Genomic DNA, 14,601 nt, shown 5'->3' on the forward strand with positions numbered 1-14,601 from the left:
ACCTTAATAAAATTATCCCATTTTCTTCACTTCAATTGCTCAGGATCCAATATTTAACTTGCTGTGGTCAGCAGTTTTTAAGCTGCTAACAACTATAGGCTGAATTAAGAATGGATATTCAATGCCAGAGCATGTCCAGGCTCCAGCACTGAATATCTGGGTAAGTGTGGTCACCAAGTTAACTAGGCACTGGCCAATATTCTAAATCTAATCTAATCTAAACCTTAGGTTTGTATACCACATCATCTCTACATTCGTAAAGCTCGTCACGGTTAACAAGAGTTAGGGTAGAAAGGAACTCCAGTGGAGGGAAGAGGCAAAATGAAGAGAAAATTTAGAGGACTAGATTAACCAGAGAGGGAGGAGGAGTTACATTTTTGAGAATAACCAGGTTTTCAGATGTTTACGGAAGAGTTGGAGGGAGCTCAGATTCCTAAGAGGGGAGGTAAGGTTATTCAGACCAGTACCTGGTTAGCTTGAAAGGTTGTACTCTCCCCTCGCCTAACTTAGAAAAAAAAAAAACAAAAAAACTTGAGAATAGACAAAAACAGCTTTTATCCTAGTTAGATAGAGCCTCTGTTTAATTCTTCACTCGAAAGAAAAAAAATGACTAAATAACAACGAAGAACATTTGAGTACCTTTTTTTCTCCTTTCCGGAGGCAGTTTAGATGAGGGCTTTAGGACCGCGAAGACTGTCTTTTTTCCTCAGTTACCAGGATGAACAGCCCTTCTTCCTCAGCTCCTCTTTGCACTGGAACCTCAAAGAAAACCGCTAGCCAAGAAAATTTGCACTTTGCTCCTTCCCCCCCCCCAGGGCCCTGTCTTGGTAATGCAAGGGGCGGGAAGCAATTTGCCACCGAAGCCGCTTTTGAAGAAAAAGTCGGCACATTCGGCAGGCCATAAAAATTTGTGCGCGAATCTCAATGAGGCAACATATGCTCCTTCTGCTGGCGGGCTAGCTTCAGTGCAAATTGGTAATCGTCTGGCGGGCCAAATTGTACTACACCGCGGGCCAGATTTTGCCATGTCTGATCTAACCTGAAAAAGCACTTAAGCTTTCCCAAACTGTTTATGAAGGTTGTTGTAATTGAAATGCCTGTCTGCATGGAAATCTGGGATAAAGAAGAGCAGTGGTGTAGTAAGAGGGGGCAGACCATCTGGGTGCCATCTTGATGAGGGCACGGCATCTCTCCTACATGCCTACATCCCCCCTCCCGATACCTCTTTAAATCTTCACCAGTGCGAGCAACTTCTCCGGCCTACTGGTCGTGCTGGCCTGGCTCCCCTCTGAAATCACTTCCTGGTCGCAAGGCCAGGAAGTGACTGAGGTAAAGCCAACACCGGCGCGAGTAGCAGGCTGGAGAAGCTGCTTCCACTGGCGAAGATTTAAAGAGGTATGGGGGGAAGGGAGGGCATGAGTGTGGTGTGGGGTCAGGGAAAGAATGCAGGGTGCCAACACACCCCAGGTGCCTCCTAGCCTTGCAACACCACTGAAAAAGAGAAAATGTAAAAGAAAAAAATTAAAAGTTACCTATCAGATATAATAAGAACATCAAGCCCAGTAGCCCGTTCTCACAGTGGCCAATCCAGGTCACTAGTACCTGGCCAAAACCCAAGGAGTAGCAACATTCCATGCTACCGATCCAGAGCAAACAGTGGCTTCCCCATGTCTTTCTCAATAACAGACTATGGACTTTTCCTCCAGGAACTTGTTCAAACCTTTCTTAAAACCAGCTACATCAACTGCTCTTACCACAACCTCTGGCAATGCATTCCAGAGTTCAACTATTCTCTGAGTGAAAAAAATATTTTCTCCTATTGGTTTTAAAAGTATTTCCCTGTAACTTCATCCAGTGTCCCCTAGTCTTTGTAATTTTTGACGGAGTGAAAAATCGATCCACTTGTACCCATTCTACTCCACTCAGGATTTTGTAGACTTCAATCATATCTCCCCTCAGCCATCTCCTTTCCAAGCTGAAGAGCCCTAACCGTTTTAGTCATTCCTCATATTAGAGGACTTCCATCCCCTTTACCATCTTGGTCGCTCTTCTTTGAACCTTTTCTAGCGCCACTATAACTTTCTTGAGACAAGGAGACCAGAACTGAACGCAATACTCCAAATGACGTTGCACCATGGAGCGATACAGGGGCATTATAACATTCTTAGTCTTGTTAACCATCCCTTTTATATATAATCATCCATCTGTCTCAATTACCAGACCCCACCTCCTTACACACACATACTCTCTCTTAATTCAATCTTCCAGTGACAAATCAGAAGCTATCAAATACAGCCTAGACCACTGCCGATGAGGCATCAAAAATCAGATAACTGTTCCAGCTCATGTTCCTATAGCTCTTCTACCAATAAATTATTCAACATTTACAGGAGTATTTTAAGAAAACCCCCCAGCAATTATCCAAGTCTTCAGGCACTTGAGGAAAATTTACTAAGGCCCTCACTTTAGAAGTTCTACTTGTTTTTGATAGATGTATAAATCTGCATTTTTAAAAAATGTATCTTCTACAAATATCTAAGTCCTCATTCTGCAAAGCCAGGATATGCACTTATCAAACCCTTGTACATGCAAGTGGCAAGGGGGCAGGTTTTGGGCAGGACAAGGGCATGTAAAATTCATGGACATTTCAGAAGGGGACAAAATGATTATGTCCTAAAAGTTTGATCTCAGGAGTTACACCTGCTACTAAGCATGTTTAGGATTTGGTAAACAGCTGCTTTTGAGCAGCATTCTACCAGAGAAGAAAATTCAAAACCATGGAAAGCACCATTCAAAAAATATTCTAATTCTCATGTCATCTGAGCCATAGCAAAATAAAACTCTCCACTGCTAAGCACATTGTGAAATACAAAACCTGAAAAAAATCCTAACGTTCATATACAGATGTGTCATACAATAATAGCACTATTTCATATAATTCAAATAATAAGAGCCCTACATATGAGTAGGCAGCACTATAAATATTACACTGGGCCCAAAAACACAATACACCTCATCTTACTGGTTAAACAGAACAAGTGGGATAGTTACATATCTTTGCACAGAAGCTACATACCCACAGAATACCGTATCTCAATCATACACAAAACACAGGCAGACCCTTACGTAGAAACATGATGGCAGATAAAGGCTAAATGGCCCATCTAGTCTGCCCATCCGCAATAACCATTATCTCTTTCTCTCTCCGAGAGATCCCACGTGCCTATCCCAGGCCCTTTTGAATTCAGACACAGTCTCTATCTCCACCACCTCTTCTGGGAGACTGTTCCACGCATCTACCACCCTTTCTGTAAAAAAGTATTTCCTTAGATTACTCCGGAGCCTATCACCACTTAACTTCATCCTATGCCCTCTCATTGCAGAGTTTCCTTTCAAATGAAAGAGACTCGACTTATGAGCATTCGCATTACATAGATATTTAAACGTGTCTATCATATCTCCCTTCTCCTGCCTTTCCTCCAAAGTATACAGATTAAGATCTTTTAATTTGTTCCCATACACCTTATGATGAAGACCACATACCATTTTAGTAGCCTTCCTCTGGACCGACTCCATCCTTTTTATTTCTTTTTGAAGGTGCAGTCTCCAGAATTGTACACAATATTCTAATTAGAAAGAGAAATATTCAAATTAGAAAGAGAAATAAAGACAAAAATTTAACTGAGGACTCCAAGAAATCAAACTAGGCTTGTATCACAACTTGGGAGAAAAAAAAGTAGAAATGTGTTTCTCTTATACTGAACATAATACAAAGATACCCACAATGTATACTTCCGAAACTAACACAGTAAATAAATTCAAAATAAAACATTTTATTATACCTTTGTTGTCTGGATATTTTTCCCCATCATGTTGATCCTAATGTTTCTTTTCTGCTTTCCTGTCTGTCTTCTGCTCTTTCCAGGGGTAGCCATCCATTTCTCATTTTCTTCTCTCCTGTCTTGTTCCATTCCCTTTTTACATCTGTCTCTGACATATTGATCATTCTGTTTTAGCTCTTTCCTCCCTTTCTTTTTCTGCCTCTGAAAGCTAGACAAAAAATATGTTGAATTAGTCCAATAAAAAGATATCACCTTATTTTCCATTTTTAGTTTTTTGTTGTTAACTTGTACCAATTGGAATGTGTCAGTTTTTGAAAATGGCATCTGTTGTCTTTTTAGATTGCACATTCAAGGGTGACATGCATCACTTTTTCTCTTTCTCTGGTGTTGCACTATATGCAGTCTGGTTTTCTAGGGATTCAGTTTAATTTTTGTCTACTTATTTCTATTTTTAGTTTGTGCTTTCTTGTTTTATATTTGGTGAGGTTTATCTTTATTTTGCATGTGTGAAAAAGACATTAGTACTAAGCTGACTTATTTAGAACCCCCTTTTATAAAGCCGTGGTAGCAATACCGTCACGGTGAATGCATTGAAGCCCTTAGGAATTAAATGGGCTTTGGTGCATTTACCGCAGCTGCATCACTACTGCAGCCTTGTAAAAGACCCCCTTAGTTTTCTCAGTAGGTGTATTAATGTTCTGCTGCCCACTGCAATGCTTACAGTGCTGTCTTTCCCTAGGTAGGCCTTAGTTGTGTGACTCTTGATAGTTAGTGCGTAATGATATGGTAGAATTGCATTATAAGGTCTTGACATTTGTAGTGTTTTGTGTTGATTAACAATATGCAGACCTAATTGATTATGTAGTAATAAAGACTCATATAAAGAATCTATAAGTTGTATCAAGAGTATTGATTCCAGAATACCCTAGGTTGGATGTTCAAGGACTTATCTCCACTCGTATGTAAATTAACTACATAAATGGGAGCCGACCTATGTCCTGCCCATTCTCCTTCCCTGTATATGGCCCCCCTTGCAAATTCGCACAATATTAGTTAAGTGAGAATTTGCAAAATAGCATTTAGATACCTTGCTAGCACTTAAAGTGAGCATGCGTAAACATAGGGGGAAGTTCTATAAATCACGCGCTAAAATGAGCATCAGAAAAGGGCGATTCTATGAAAAGTGCATGCCTTTTATAAAATTGCCGTCAATGCCGATTCCCATGCCCAAACTTTGGGTGCCGGACTTAGGCCTGCTGAAACCTAGTGTAAATGCTGGCAAAGGTGAGACAGGGATTTCCCTGTCAAGGGTATTTTTTGACACGCAGTGGACGTTGGAAAACTTTATGAAGAGCGTCTGAGTCAAGATAAGTTTGCTATTTTTGCTCCCCTTGCTTAATTTATTCCTGCCTGAGAGCAGGGTTTGATCTGATATCTCTCCTCACATATCTCCTCCTATGCTCCCCCCCTCCCCCCGGTGATCTCCGCTCATCAGGCAAGCCCCTTTTATCTCTACCCTTCTCTTCCACTGCCAGCTCCAGACTCCATCCTTTCCTTCTTGCACACCGTATGCCTGGAACAGGCTGCCTGAATCAATACGTCGTGCTCCGTCCCTGGCAGTGTTCAAATCCAAGCTAAAGGCCCACTTTTTTGAAACTGCTTTCAACTCTTAACTCCCCCTCACTGCTGTCAGATACCTAGACCCACCTATACCAACCCTGAAATGTCCTGTCTAAATTAGATAGTAAACTCTTTTGAGCAGGAACTGTCTATTGTATGTTAAAATGTACAACACTGCGTACATCTTTCAGCGCTATAGAAATAATAAATAGTGATGGTTTATCGAGTAGTGTGGAGGTTTTTTTCTGACGCATGATGGTATTTTGTGCTCCTACCCTTATATTACATTGGCAATGGGAGGGTGCAGTTATAGCTGAGTCTTTTTGCTCCATATTTTATGTTGCCTGATCTCCCAGTTGCAGATTATCACAGTTAGTCGCTCAGCTATTGTGTGATTTTTGTAAATGCTGGTGCCTAGATTGGGCACGCTGGCTCTGTATTCTATAAGTATTTGCACAACTCTTTAGAACGTCCCTGACATGCCCATGTTCTTCCCAGAGCCACGCTTCTATTAGGTGCCTTGCCTTATACAATAGTACTCAACCAGATGTGTGCACAAATTTGAATGGATGCTAATTAGCATTAATAATTGGTTATTAGCACCCAACTATTTTTTTTTTTATTTTTATTTATTGATTCAGTTTTCTATACTATTGTCCCAAGGGAACTCAGAATGGTTTACATTAATTTATTCAGGTACTCGAGCCTTTTTCCTTGTCCGTTCTGGTAGGCTCACAATTTATCTAATGTACCTGGGGCAATGTGAAGATTAACCCCCCTCTTCTGTTAAACTGCGCTAGCAGTTTGTAGCGCAGACAGCCGCGCTGAATGTTCCACGCTGCTTCCGACGCTCTTAGGAACTCTATGAGCGTTGGGAGCAACGCGGGCTATTCAGCACTGCTCACAGCGCTAAAAAAAGCTATCGCAGTTTCGTAGAAGAGGGGGTAAGTGACTTGCCCAGGGTCACAAGGAGCAGCATAGGTTTGAACGCACAACCTTATTGTGCTGGGGCTGTAGCTTAAACCACTACACCATACTCTCCCCCCTATTGATGTTTCAGAGTTCATTATTTAATTAATTTGCATGCACATCTCAGGAGCGTGTATGTCTGGGTGGCATGTATAGAATACAGGGGATACATATTAGTTTTATAAACATTTATGCACTTATCATGCATGTAAATATGGATGGTTATAGGTCTGCCCTTCACATGATTGATTTTTGTTTTCATTGGGTCTACTGAGTATTCCACCACAAATCATCCATTAAGAACCATAAGGGCAACATATTCTTAGGGCCACTTTTACAAAGTCACAGTAGCGATTCCCCCGTGCCAAATGCACTGAGGTCTATTCAGTTCCTCTGGGCTTCGGTGCATTATCTGCAGGAGAATCACTACTGTGGCTTTGTAAAAGAGAGCCTCAAAGTGTATATTTTAGAGAAAGTGTAAAGAAGGCAAGTTTTTCTGTACCTTTCTCATGGATGAACATTCTTCAGAACACTGCCTAGCCTTGTGCTTTTACCCGCAACAAATTTGAATTCAAGTAGCTTTTTGCAATATTACTTTTATTAACATGAAAATACAATAACTATTCCAATGAATGTAAAACAACACTACTCCCACCATCCCTCTTTATATTGGTCAGGCTTGAGTTTTTTCCTGGTTGAGCTGAGGTATTGTCCCTTTGAGTCACGGTTCTAGCTTTTTATAGACTGCAGACATGTTATACCACAGAAAAGACACTCTCTGTGTGCTAGATTGCTATCACTGCATTCATAATAGAGGTAAAAGTAGGTTGAGTGACTAACCACAATCTTTCATTTGAAAGCAGGTAAGAAGATCCTTAGGAATGGGAGGGGAGTGGGAGGGCTGCGTATTATATAACTTTGAAAAAGACGCATCAAGCATAACTGCTTTAACATTAAGTAACATAGAGTTTAGATATACAGATATGAGTTTTGCCTGTCTCAGAAAGAAGCAGGTCTTTGAGAAGGACCAGAATTTAGAATAGAAGAGTATTGTACTGCAGGTAATCCACTGAAAAGCAATATAACACGTACCTCTTGTAGAATAATATTTCTGTGCTCCAAAGCGTTTTATTTTGGGGGGTTTTTAATATCATGCTATGTACAAAAGACCTATTATAAGCACTCAGGAGTTTATACCCTTTCTTCCCATCCCTTGTGGCCATTCCCCTCCTCCTCTCATCACTGTAATAACACAACATGATACAGAACCATTGGGATAAAAATCAGGCCATAGCTTTATTTGAGAATATGCCCACCTGAGCCAGTATGTAGGCACGACCCCATGAAGGGGGCCTTCTTTCCACCACCCCTGTCTTCCAGATTCTTTCCATCAGGAGTGGGATTCAAAGCTGGTAACCAACCTAGAGTGGCTAATTCTCAGCTCCGCCATTCTGGTGACTGTCAGCCGATAGTGTACCCAAATGGTGCCAACGGCACACCTGGATGAGCTTCCAACTTGAGTTCACCATATTTTCCTCTCTCATTGGCTCAGGGTTCCACTTATGCAAAACCTGCAATATTTTACATAACGTAGAACAATGATGACAATCCACCCATCAATTTTGCAGTTCCTTAGATGAGTGGGTAAGGATCATACTGGGTGGGCCTCCTTATTCTCTGTATATCTCTCCTGCCCAATCAATGAGTTCAATAATGTCCCCCTTCTACTACCCCATATCAGCCCCTCCCATGATGCTCTTGTGAGGGGAGAAAGGGGGGGGCTCCCTTTCACCCATGTTAACTGTGGCTAGCCATATGTGCTGGCCAACCTTACCTTGAATTAATTAATTAATTAATTAATTAATGGCTAGCATTATCACAGTAAATATTACTTGGAATTCAAACTTATTTAAACAAAGATAATAGGCTATCTAACCATTATCACCTATAGGGGGGATTGGGACTTGTATACCATCTTTTTCTAGTTTTACAATCACACTCAAAGCAGTTTACATTCAAGCATTTTCTCTATCTGTCCTGATGGTCTCACAGTCTATCTAATTAATGTACCTGAGGCAGTGGATGATTAAGTGACTTGCCCAGGGTCACAGGGAGCAGCGCAGTGCATACTATCAGATGAAAAAACACATCCTCCCTACTACACCCTGGGTGTTATTAGGCATTTAAGTTAACATAAACCTACTATTCCAGGCCATTCTCAGCTAAGAATAAGTCAGACTGTGGTCCAAGTAAATGGCATACCTGTGCTGGCTGGGATTCCCAAGCCCTGCCAGCCGAAGACCTCCTCCCCACCCAAAGAGTTTACATGTTGGACGGCCACTGGCACTGTCCCGGAGCTGATGCTGCTGTCACTGCCAGTGCCACAAGCCACGGGCCACTCCTCCATCCCTCGTGTGCATGCTTAGTTTTCATGCGTATGCAAAATTTAGCATATGGACAAGGAGGCTTGGGGGGAGGGGAGGACAGTGGCTCAAGGACTGTGCTGGTGGCTCCCCATCATATAAACTCCTTCAGCAGAGAGGTCTTTGGCTGCCTGGGCTTGGGGATCCCTGCCAGCATAGGTATGCCATTTACTTTTTATTTTTTTTATTTTTTTTGGGGGGGGGGGCGATGCGAGGGGTAGGAGAGAAGCAGAAACTAAACTTGGGTTTGTTTTAGGGGTGCACAGGTTGGGGAAAGGAGAGGAACAGAAATTAACTTTGGGTTTGCTGGGGGGAGGCAGAGATTACATTTTTAGCCCACCCTAAATTGTCTGCCTGTCTGCACTAATGGTTCACACCCCCTTGCAGTTGAACATTATGGATTTTGCACATACAATTTGAGAAGTCTAAGGGCAGTTACATATGTAACTGCTAATTAGTGTCAATTAACTGCAATTATAGCCAATAATTGATTGTTAAGATCAATTAGCAGATAATTAGTGTCAGTTATGCAAATAACATAATACCTATAATTTGCACATGACAATTTATAGAATTAGTGGTATACATGCATTTTATAAAATAGACATATACATCACATCTCTACCCTAACAACACCTACTCTGTACCTCAGGAGACACCTATGGGTGTTGCACATATACAAGTAGTAAAGGTCCCAAAAAACAACAAGGCAATTGGATGGCAAAATCCAATGTAGAAGACAAGCAGAAAGCTAAGAGGTGAGAAGATTATTCACGTCATGCTCTAATTTGTTTATTAGAGTCTCCATGGATGAAGACTGTGTAATAAGCAGATTCTACCAGTAATTGAACTGGATTTTAAGAACAATTGGTAACAAGTAGGTTCTACTGGTTGGTTGAATTGGATTTTAAGGCCAATTGGAATTTTACTAAGCCCCTGAAGCAATCCTAGGCAAAACATGATCATGTCGGGCATCAGTTTATAATCACTGGAACATGACATATGAATAAAGTCTAACTTTAATCTTCTCACTGGCTAGCTTTCTCTTTGTCTTCCACATAAATGTACGGTACATGCAGGAGCCCCGGTACAAAAGATTTTTTAGATGACATGTTTAAGGCTGGTACCTGAAATGAAATATAGAACATAGAAATTTGCCGTATTGCTATCGAGAATTTTGTTAGTAGTTCTAAACTTAGGACACTATTGCTATGGTCTTTCTGCTAACCATCAAGCCATTTATAGTCTCGAATCTCTCAATAACGTAGACAAAAAGGCATGCGATGTCAGTGGGTCCTTTATGCTACAATTACAACATTTACAGGGAACTTTACTTGTGGAATTATTTCTTCCTTCACTGTCCTGTAAAGTCTTCTTTGCAGTCCACGATGAATCAGCATGACTCATGTCCCATTTTCTTCTTCCTCCTGGGATTTGGTGGAGCAATAAGTTTGAAGCTAAGAATGAACATGTGAGAACACTCATTGATAGTCACTTTCACAAGTTTTTGTTCGCTGAATCTTGAATGCACCATATTATGTTACTCAAAAATATTTTATCATTGTCACGGCCTTCTATTGCTTCGCGCTCACTCAACGCTTCACGATCTTGTACGTGAAAGTTCTCACATCGTTCTTTGTCTTAGTTTGTAAGGACGTCTCCTTCTTGAGACAATAACACATTTTGGTTTTCTTGATGTTTCTTGGGCTTCATAGGCCCTGGAGTGATGTACCGGCTTCATCCCCCTCTTCGCGCCTGGGTACATGCTGTCTTGTCAGTACTTATGAATGTACTTACACACATGTTTTCAGATGCACAATTTAAGAAGTCATTTTCCAAGTGAAAAAGCTTTATAAACAATTCCCTTAATGGCCACAGAGAGAAGCATTGGAGGTGGATCGGTACATCAGATTGCCTGATTTCCCTTTTTCTGGATGTGGATCTAAAGCAGGTCCTGGACATTCTGGAGGTAATTTCTTCCATGACTTGAGCATGCAGAGAAGCATTTTTACAATCAAATAGGAACTTTTATGTGAGACACACATAGACATTGCCAAGACAGAAAACAGGTGAACTAGGGGAGGGGGAGGGAGCAAGATTGACACTTAGGCAATTATTTTATAAACTATCTGGCAAATCCTATAAAAGATGCCTAAAGTTAGGGGCTTAGATCATCATGCCTAGCTGATCTCAGTGCCTAACTTAATTATTTAAAAAGCTTAAATGGTGCTGATGATGAGCAATTAACACCTGACAATTGGCTTAAATTAAAATTAATTAGGTGGTAGGGACCTAACTCAGGCAACTACCACTTTCAGGTAGGTGCCTCCTCCAAGGTGCTTACCAGAAAGCAGGCATGGTTAGAGGTGGTTCGTGGGCACGTTTTGCGTGTAGGAACCTGTTTTGAACTTAAGCATCAGTAGGCACCAGCATTTAGGCCAAGAAAATCATGGCATAAATTCGGTGTGCCTAAGCTTCAGACGCCTACCAGCTTTTAAGTCCACTTTAAGCACCACTAAGCACAATTCTATGAATGGCATCTAACTTAAGATTCTTATGTGCTAAGACCTACATTCCTAGACATCTATGGTTCAGGTGCCATTTATACAATCAAGCCCTATGTACATATACTGCAGTTCTTACAGGCAGATATATACAAAAAGATACTCTTGCCTCAGAGCAGATGTTACTTTATGATGGAGCTTTCAGGATGGCAATGTTATACAGGCACACAGGTGTGTATATATGCTCCCTGCTTAAATTTAGATGCAACATGAACACCTACATACAAAGAGCCCCAAAAGATTAAAAGCTTGAGGTCTGATGCAATGTGATCTTTTTTGGTTCCGTGATTAGTTAAAGGAAAGTCTGCAGGAGAGAAACAAAAGCCTAATCCTGGCTGTCTGATATACCTTGCAAGAAAAAGCATGTGCAGGGAGAAATACACACATGGCCCCAGGGATACATCTTAAATAGAAGCAAAGACTACCTCTAGGGCACTGCATGCAAAGCCAAGCCAAAATAAACGAACGAGCTGTAATATCTGATTTGCAGATCATCAGATCTTCTTCAATCTTTCTTGCTATATAGGATTTTGTTTAGGAATATCGCTTGCCAGTAACTTAGGACAGAAGCTAGAATACAAGCTCAGTGTGGCGAAAAAATGGTGTTCCTTGCCCATTACGCCTCTTTGATATGCGCTGACATCTCACTGTGCTGGTGTGCTGACTCAGTGCAGATCATTACATGCACTATTATTGTTACATCTGAACACAAGGCAATGAAGAATCAGCTGCTAATTGATTGGTTTTCTCACAGTTGTTCAGTAAAGAGTGCTGTTATTAAATACAGCCAAAAGGCAAGAACCTGTGGAAGCCATCCAGAGAGGAGTAGTAGCTTAGCGATTAGAGCACTGGGCTTGGTATCCAGGGTTATCTCATAAGAACATAAGAATAGCCTTACTGGGTCAGACCAATGGTCCATCAAGCCCTGTAGCCCATTCTCACGATGGACAATCCAGGTCACTAGTACCTGGCCAAAACCCAAGATGTAGCAATATTCCATGCTACCAATACAGGGCAAGCAATGGCTTCCCCCGTGTCTTTCTCAATAACAGACTATGGACTTTTCCTCTAGGAACTTGTCCAAACCTTTCTTAAAACCAGCTACGCTAACTGCTCTTACCACATCCTCTGGCAACGCATTCCAGAGCTTACCTATTCTCTGAGTGAAAAAAAAATTCCTCCAATTGATTTTAAAAGTATTTCCCTGCAGTTTCATCGAGTGTCCCCTAGTCTTTGTAATTTTTGATGGAGTGAAAAATCGATCCACTTGTCCCTGTTCTACTCCACTCAGGATTTTGTAGACTTCAATCATATCTCCCCTCAGCCTTCTCTTTTCCAAGCTGAAGAGCCCTAACCTTTTTAGTCTTTCCTCATACGAGGAGTTTCATTCCCTTTATCATCTTGGCCGCTCTTCTTTGAACCTTTTATAGTGCTGCTATATCTGTTCCCCGCCATTGGAGCACTCCCTACTTGAACACCTCCCGCTCCTCGCATACCTCTTGAAATGTTCATCAGTGTGAGCAGTATCTTTCACCTGCTGCTCACGCTGGCCTCGTCTCCCTTCTGATGTCATGTCCTGGTCCTGCACCCAGGAAGTGACATCAGAAGGGAGACGAGGCTGGAGCAAGCAGCAGGTGGAAGATACTGCTCACGCCAGTGAACATGTAAAAAGGTATGCCGGGGACAGAGAGGAGGGGAAGCGCTGGCATCCCCACGAAGAAAGTGCCAGAGGCGGTCTGCACCCCCTCACTTTGCCACCAGCTGGAGCTTATGTTATGAGTGAGATGGTAGAGGAATCTGCCTCTAATTTTTCACTCATAACATAGAGAGAAGAGCTGCATATCTCACTGCTGCCAAAAGAAAGTGATGCATTAAATTATTTCTCATGTATATTTATTGTGGATATGCTGAAAACCTGACTGGCTGGACTACCTCCAGGTCCAGGTTTGGGAACCAGTTTTAAAAGAAAGCATTAAGACATCTTTCATAGTCCTTGAAAAGTCTTACAATTTCTACCATGTTTTCAGCAATATTGGCAGCTTTACCATCCTGCTATAATTTGAAATTTTAAGTCACTAAGCACTCAATGCCTCATGCACTTTCTTTTCAGCATTTTTCATGTACTCCTGAGGGTTCACAGTTACTTTTTAAGCTGCATATTGCCTTTTGAAAGCATAATTGCTTCTTATGCATGCTTTAATGGTATCATTTGTTTTCATGAGCACTAAAGAGGCCTCTGTATTAACCTGCAGGAGAATCATTTGGTTATCTACAACAGGTAACCTTACAAATGTACCATGTACCTTCGAAGTACTCCCCTTGAGAAGCTATGCACCGACGACAGCACCTAATCCATCATCAGCAATTTGGGAACTCTTCTTCTGGAATGCCCATCAAAGATGTCATCATATTACCTTTGATGTCCTGAATGTCATCAAAATGTCTTCCTTTCAATATTTCCTTTATCTTTGGGTAAACAAAAAAGTCAATGGGGGCCAGATCAGGTGAGTAGGGAGGGTGTTCCAATACAGTTATTTATTTTCTGGCTAAAAGCTCCCTCACAGACAGTGCCGTGTGAGCTGGTGAATTGTCGTGATGCAACAGCCATAAGTTGTTGACAAAAAGTTCAGGTAATTTTCGTCTTAACGTTTTCACGCAGTCTTTTCAGCACTTCCAAATAGTAAACTACGGTAGGTTAACTGTTTGTTCAGTTGGTACAAATTCATAATGAACAATCCCTCTGATCTCAAAAAAATTTAGCAACATCATTTTGACTCTTGATTTGAACTGGTGGAACTTTTTTGGTCGTGAAAAATTGGCTGACTTCCATTGTGCACTTTCATATATTGTTTCAGTGTCATATTGGTACACCCATGTTTCGTCACCAGTGATAACATGGCCCAAAACATCGTCTTATCTATTCAAAAGGTCTTGGCAAACTTTGACTCTCCTTTGCTTTTGTTCACCAGTGAGATCCTTTGGGACCATTTTTGCACACACCTTTCTCATGCTAAGATTTTCAGTTAAGATTTTCCCGTTTCTCACAGTCAGCTGATGATTTTGACTCATAATTCGATACATTTTTCATCAATTATGCTCGTTACTTTTTTCATCGGTGATGTCATTCAGCTATTTGTATTAAGAACTTGTATTTTAATCTTACATGCTGTTTTATATTTTACC

The 14,601-nt window shown here is 41.2% G+C and overlaps 1 protein-coding gene across 7 annotated transcripts in view; it reads left to right on the forward strand.

Annotated features, from left to right (window-relative positions):
- Positions 1-14,601, forward strand: part of SEMA6A (semaphorin 6A) — a 380,082-nt gene that overhangs the window by 138,827 nt on the left and 226,654 nt on the right. The window lies entirely within an intron of this gene.

The sequence above is a fragment of the Geotrypetes seraphini genome, chromosome 1 (assembly GCF_902459505.1).
Source record: "Geotrypetes seraphini chromosome 1, aGeoSer1.1, whole genome shotgun sequence".
Taxonomy (NCBI): Eukaryota; Metazoa; Chordata; class Amphibia; order Gymnophiona; family Dermophiidae; genus Geotrypetes; species Geotrypetes seraphini.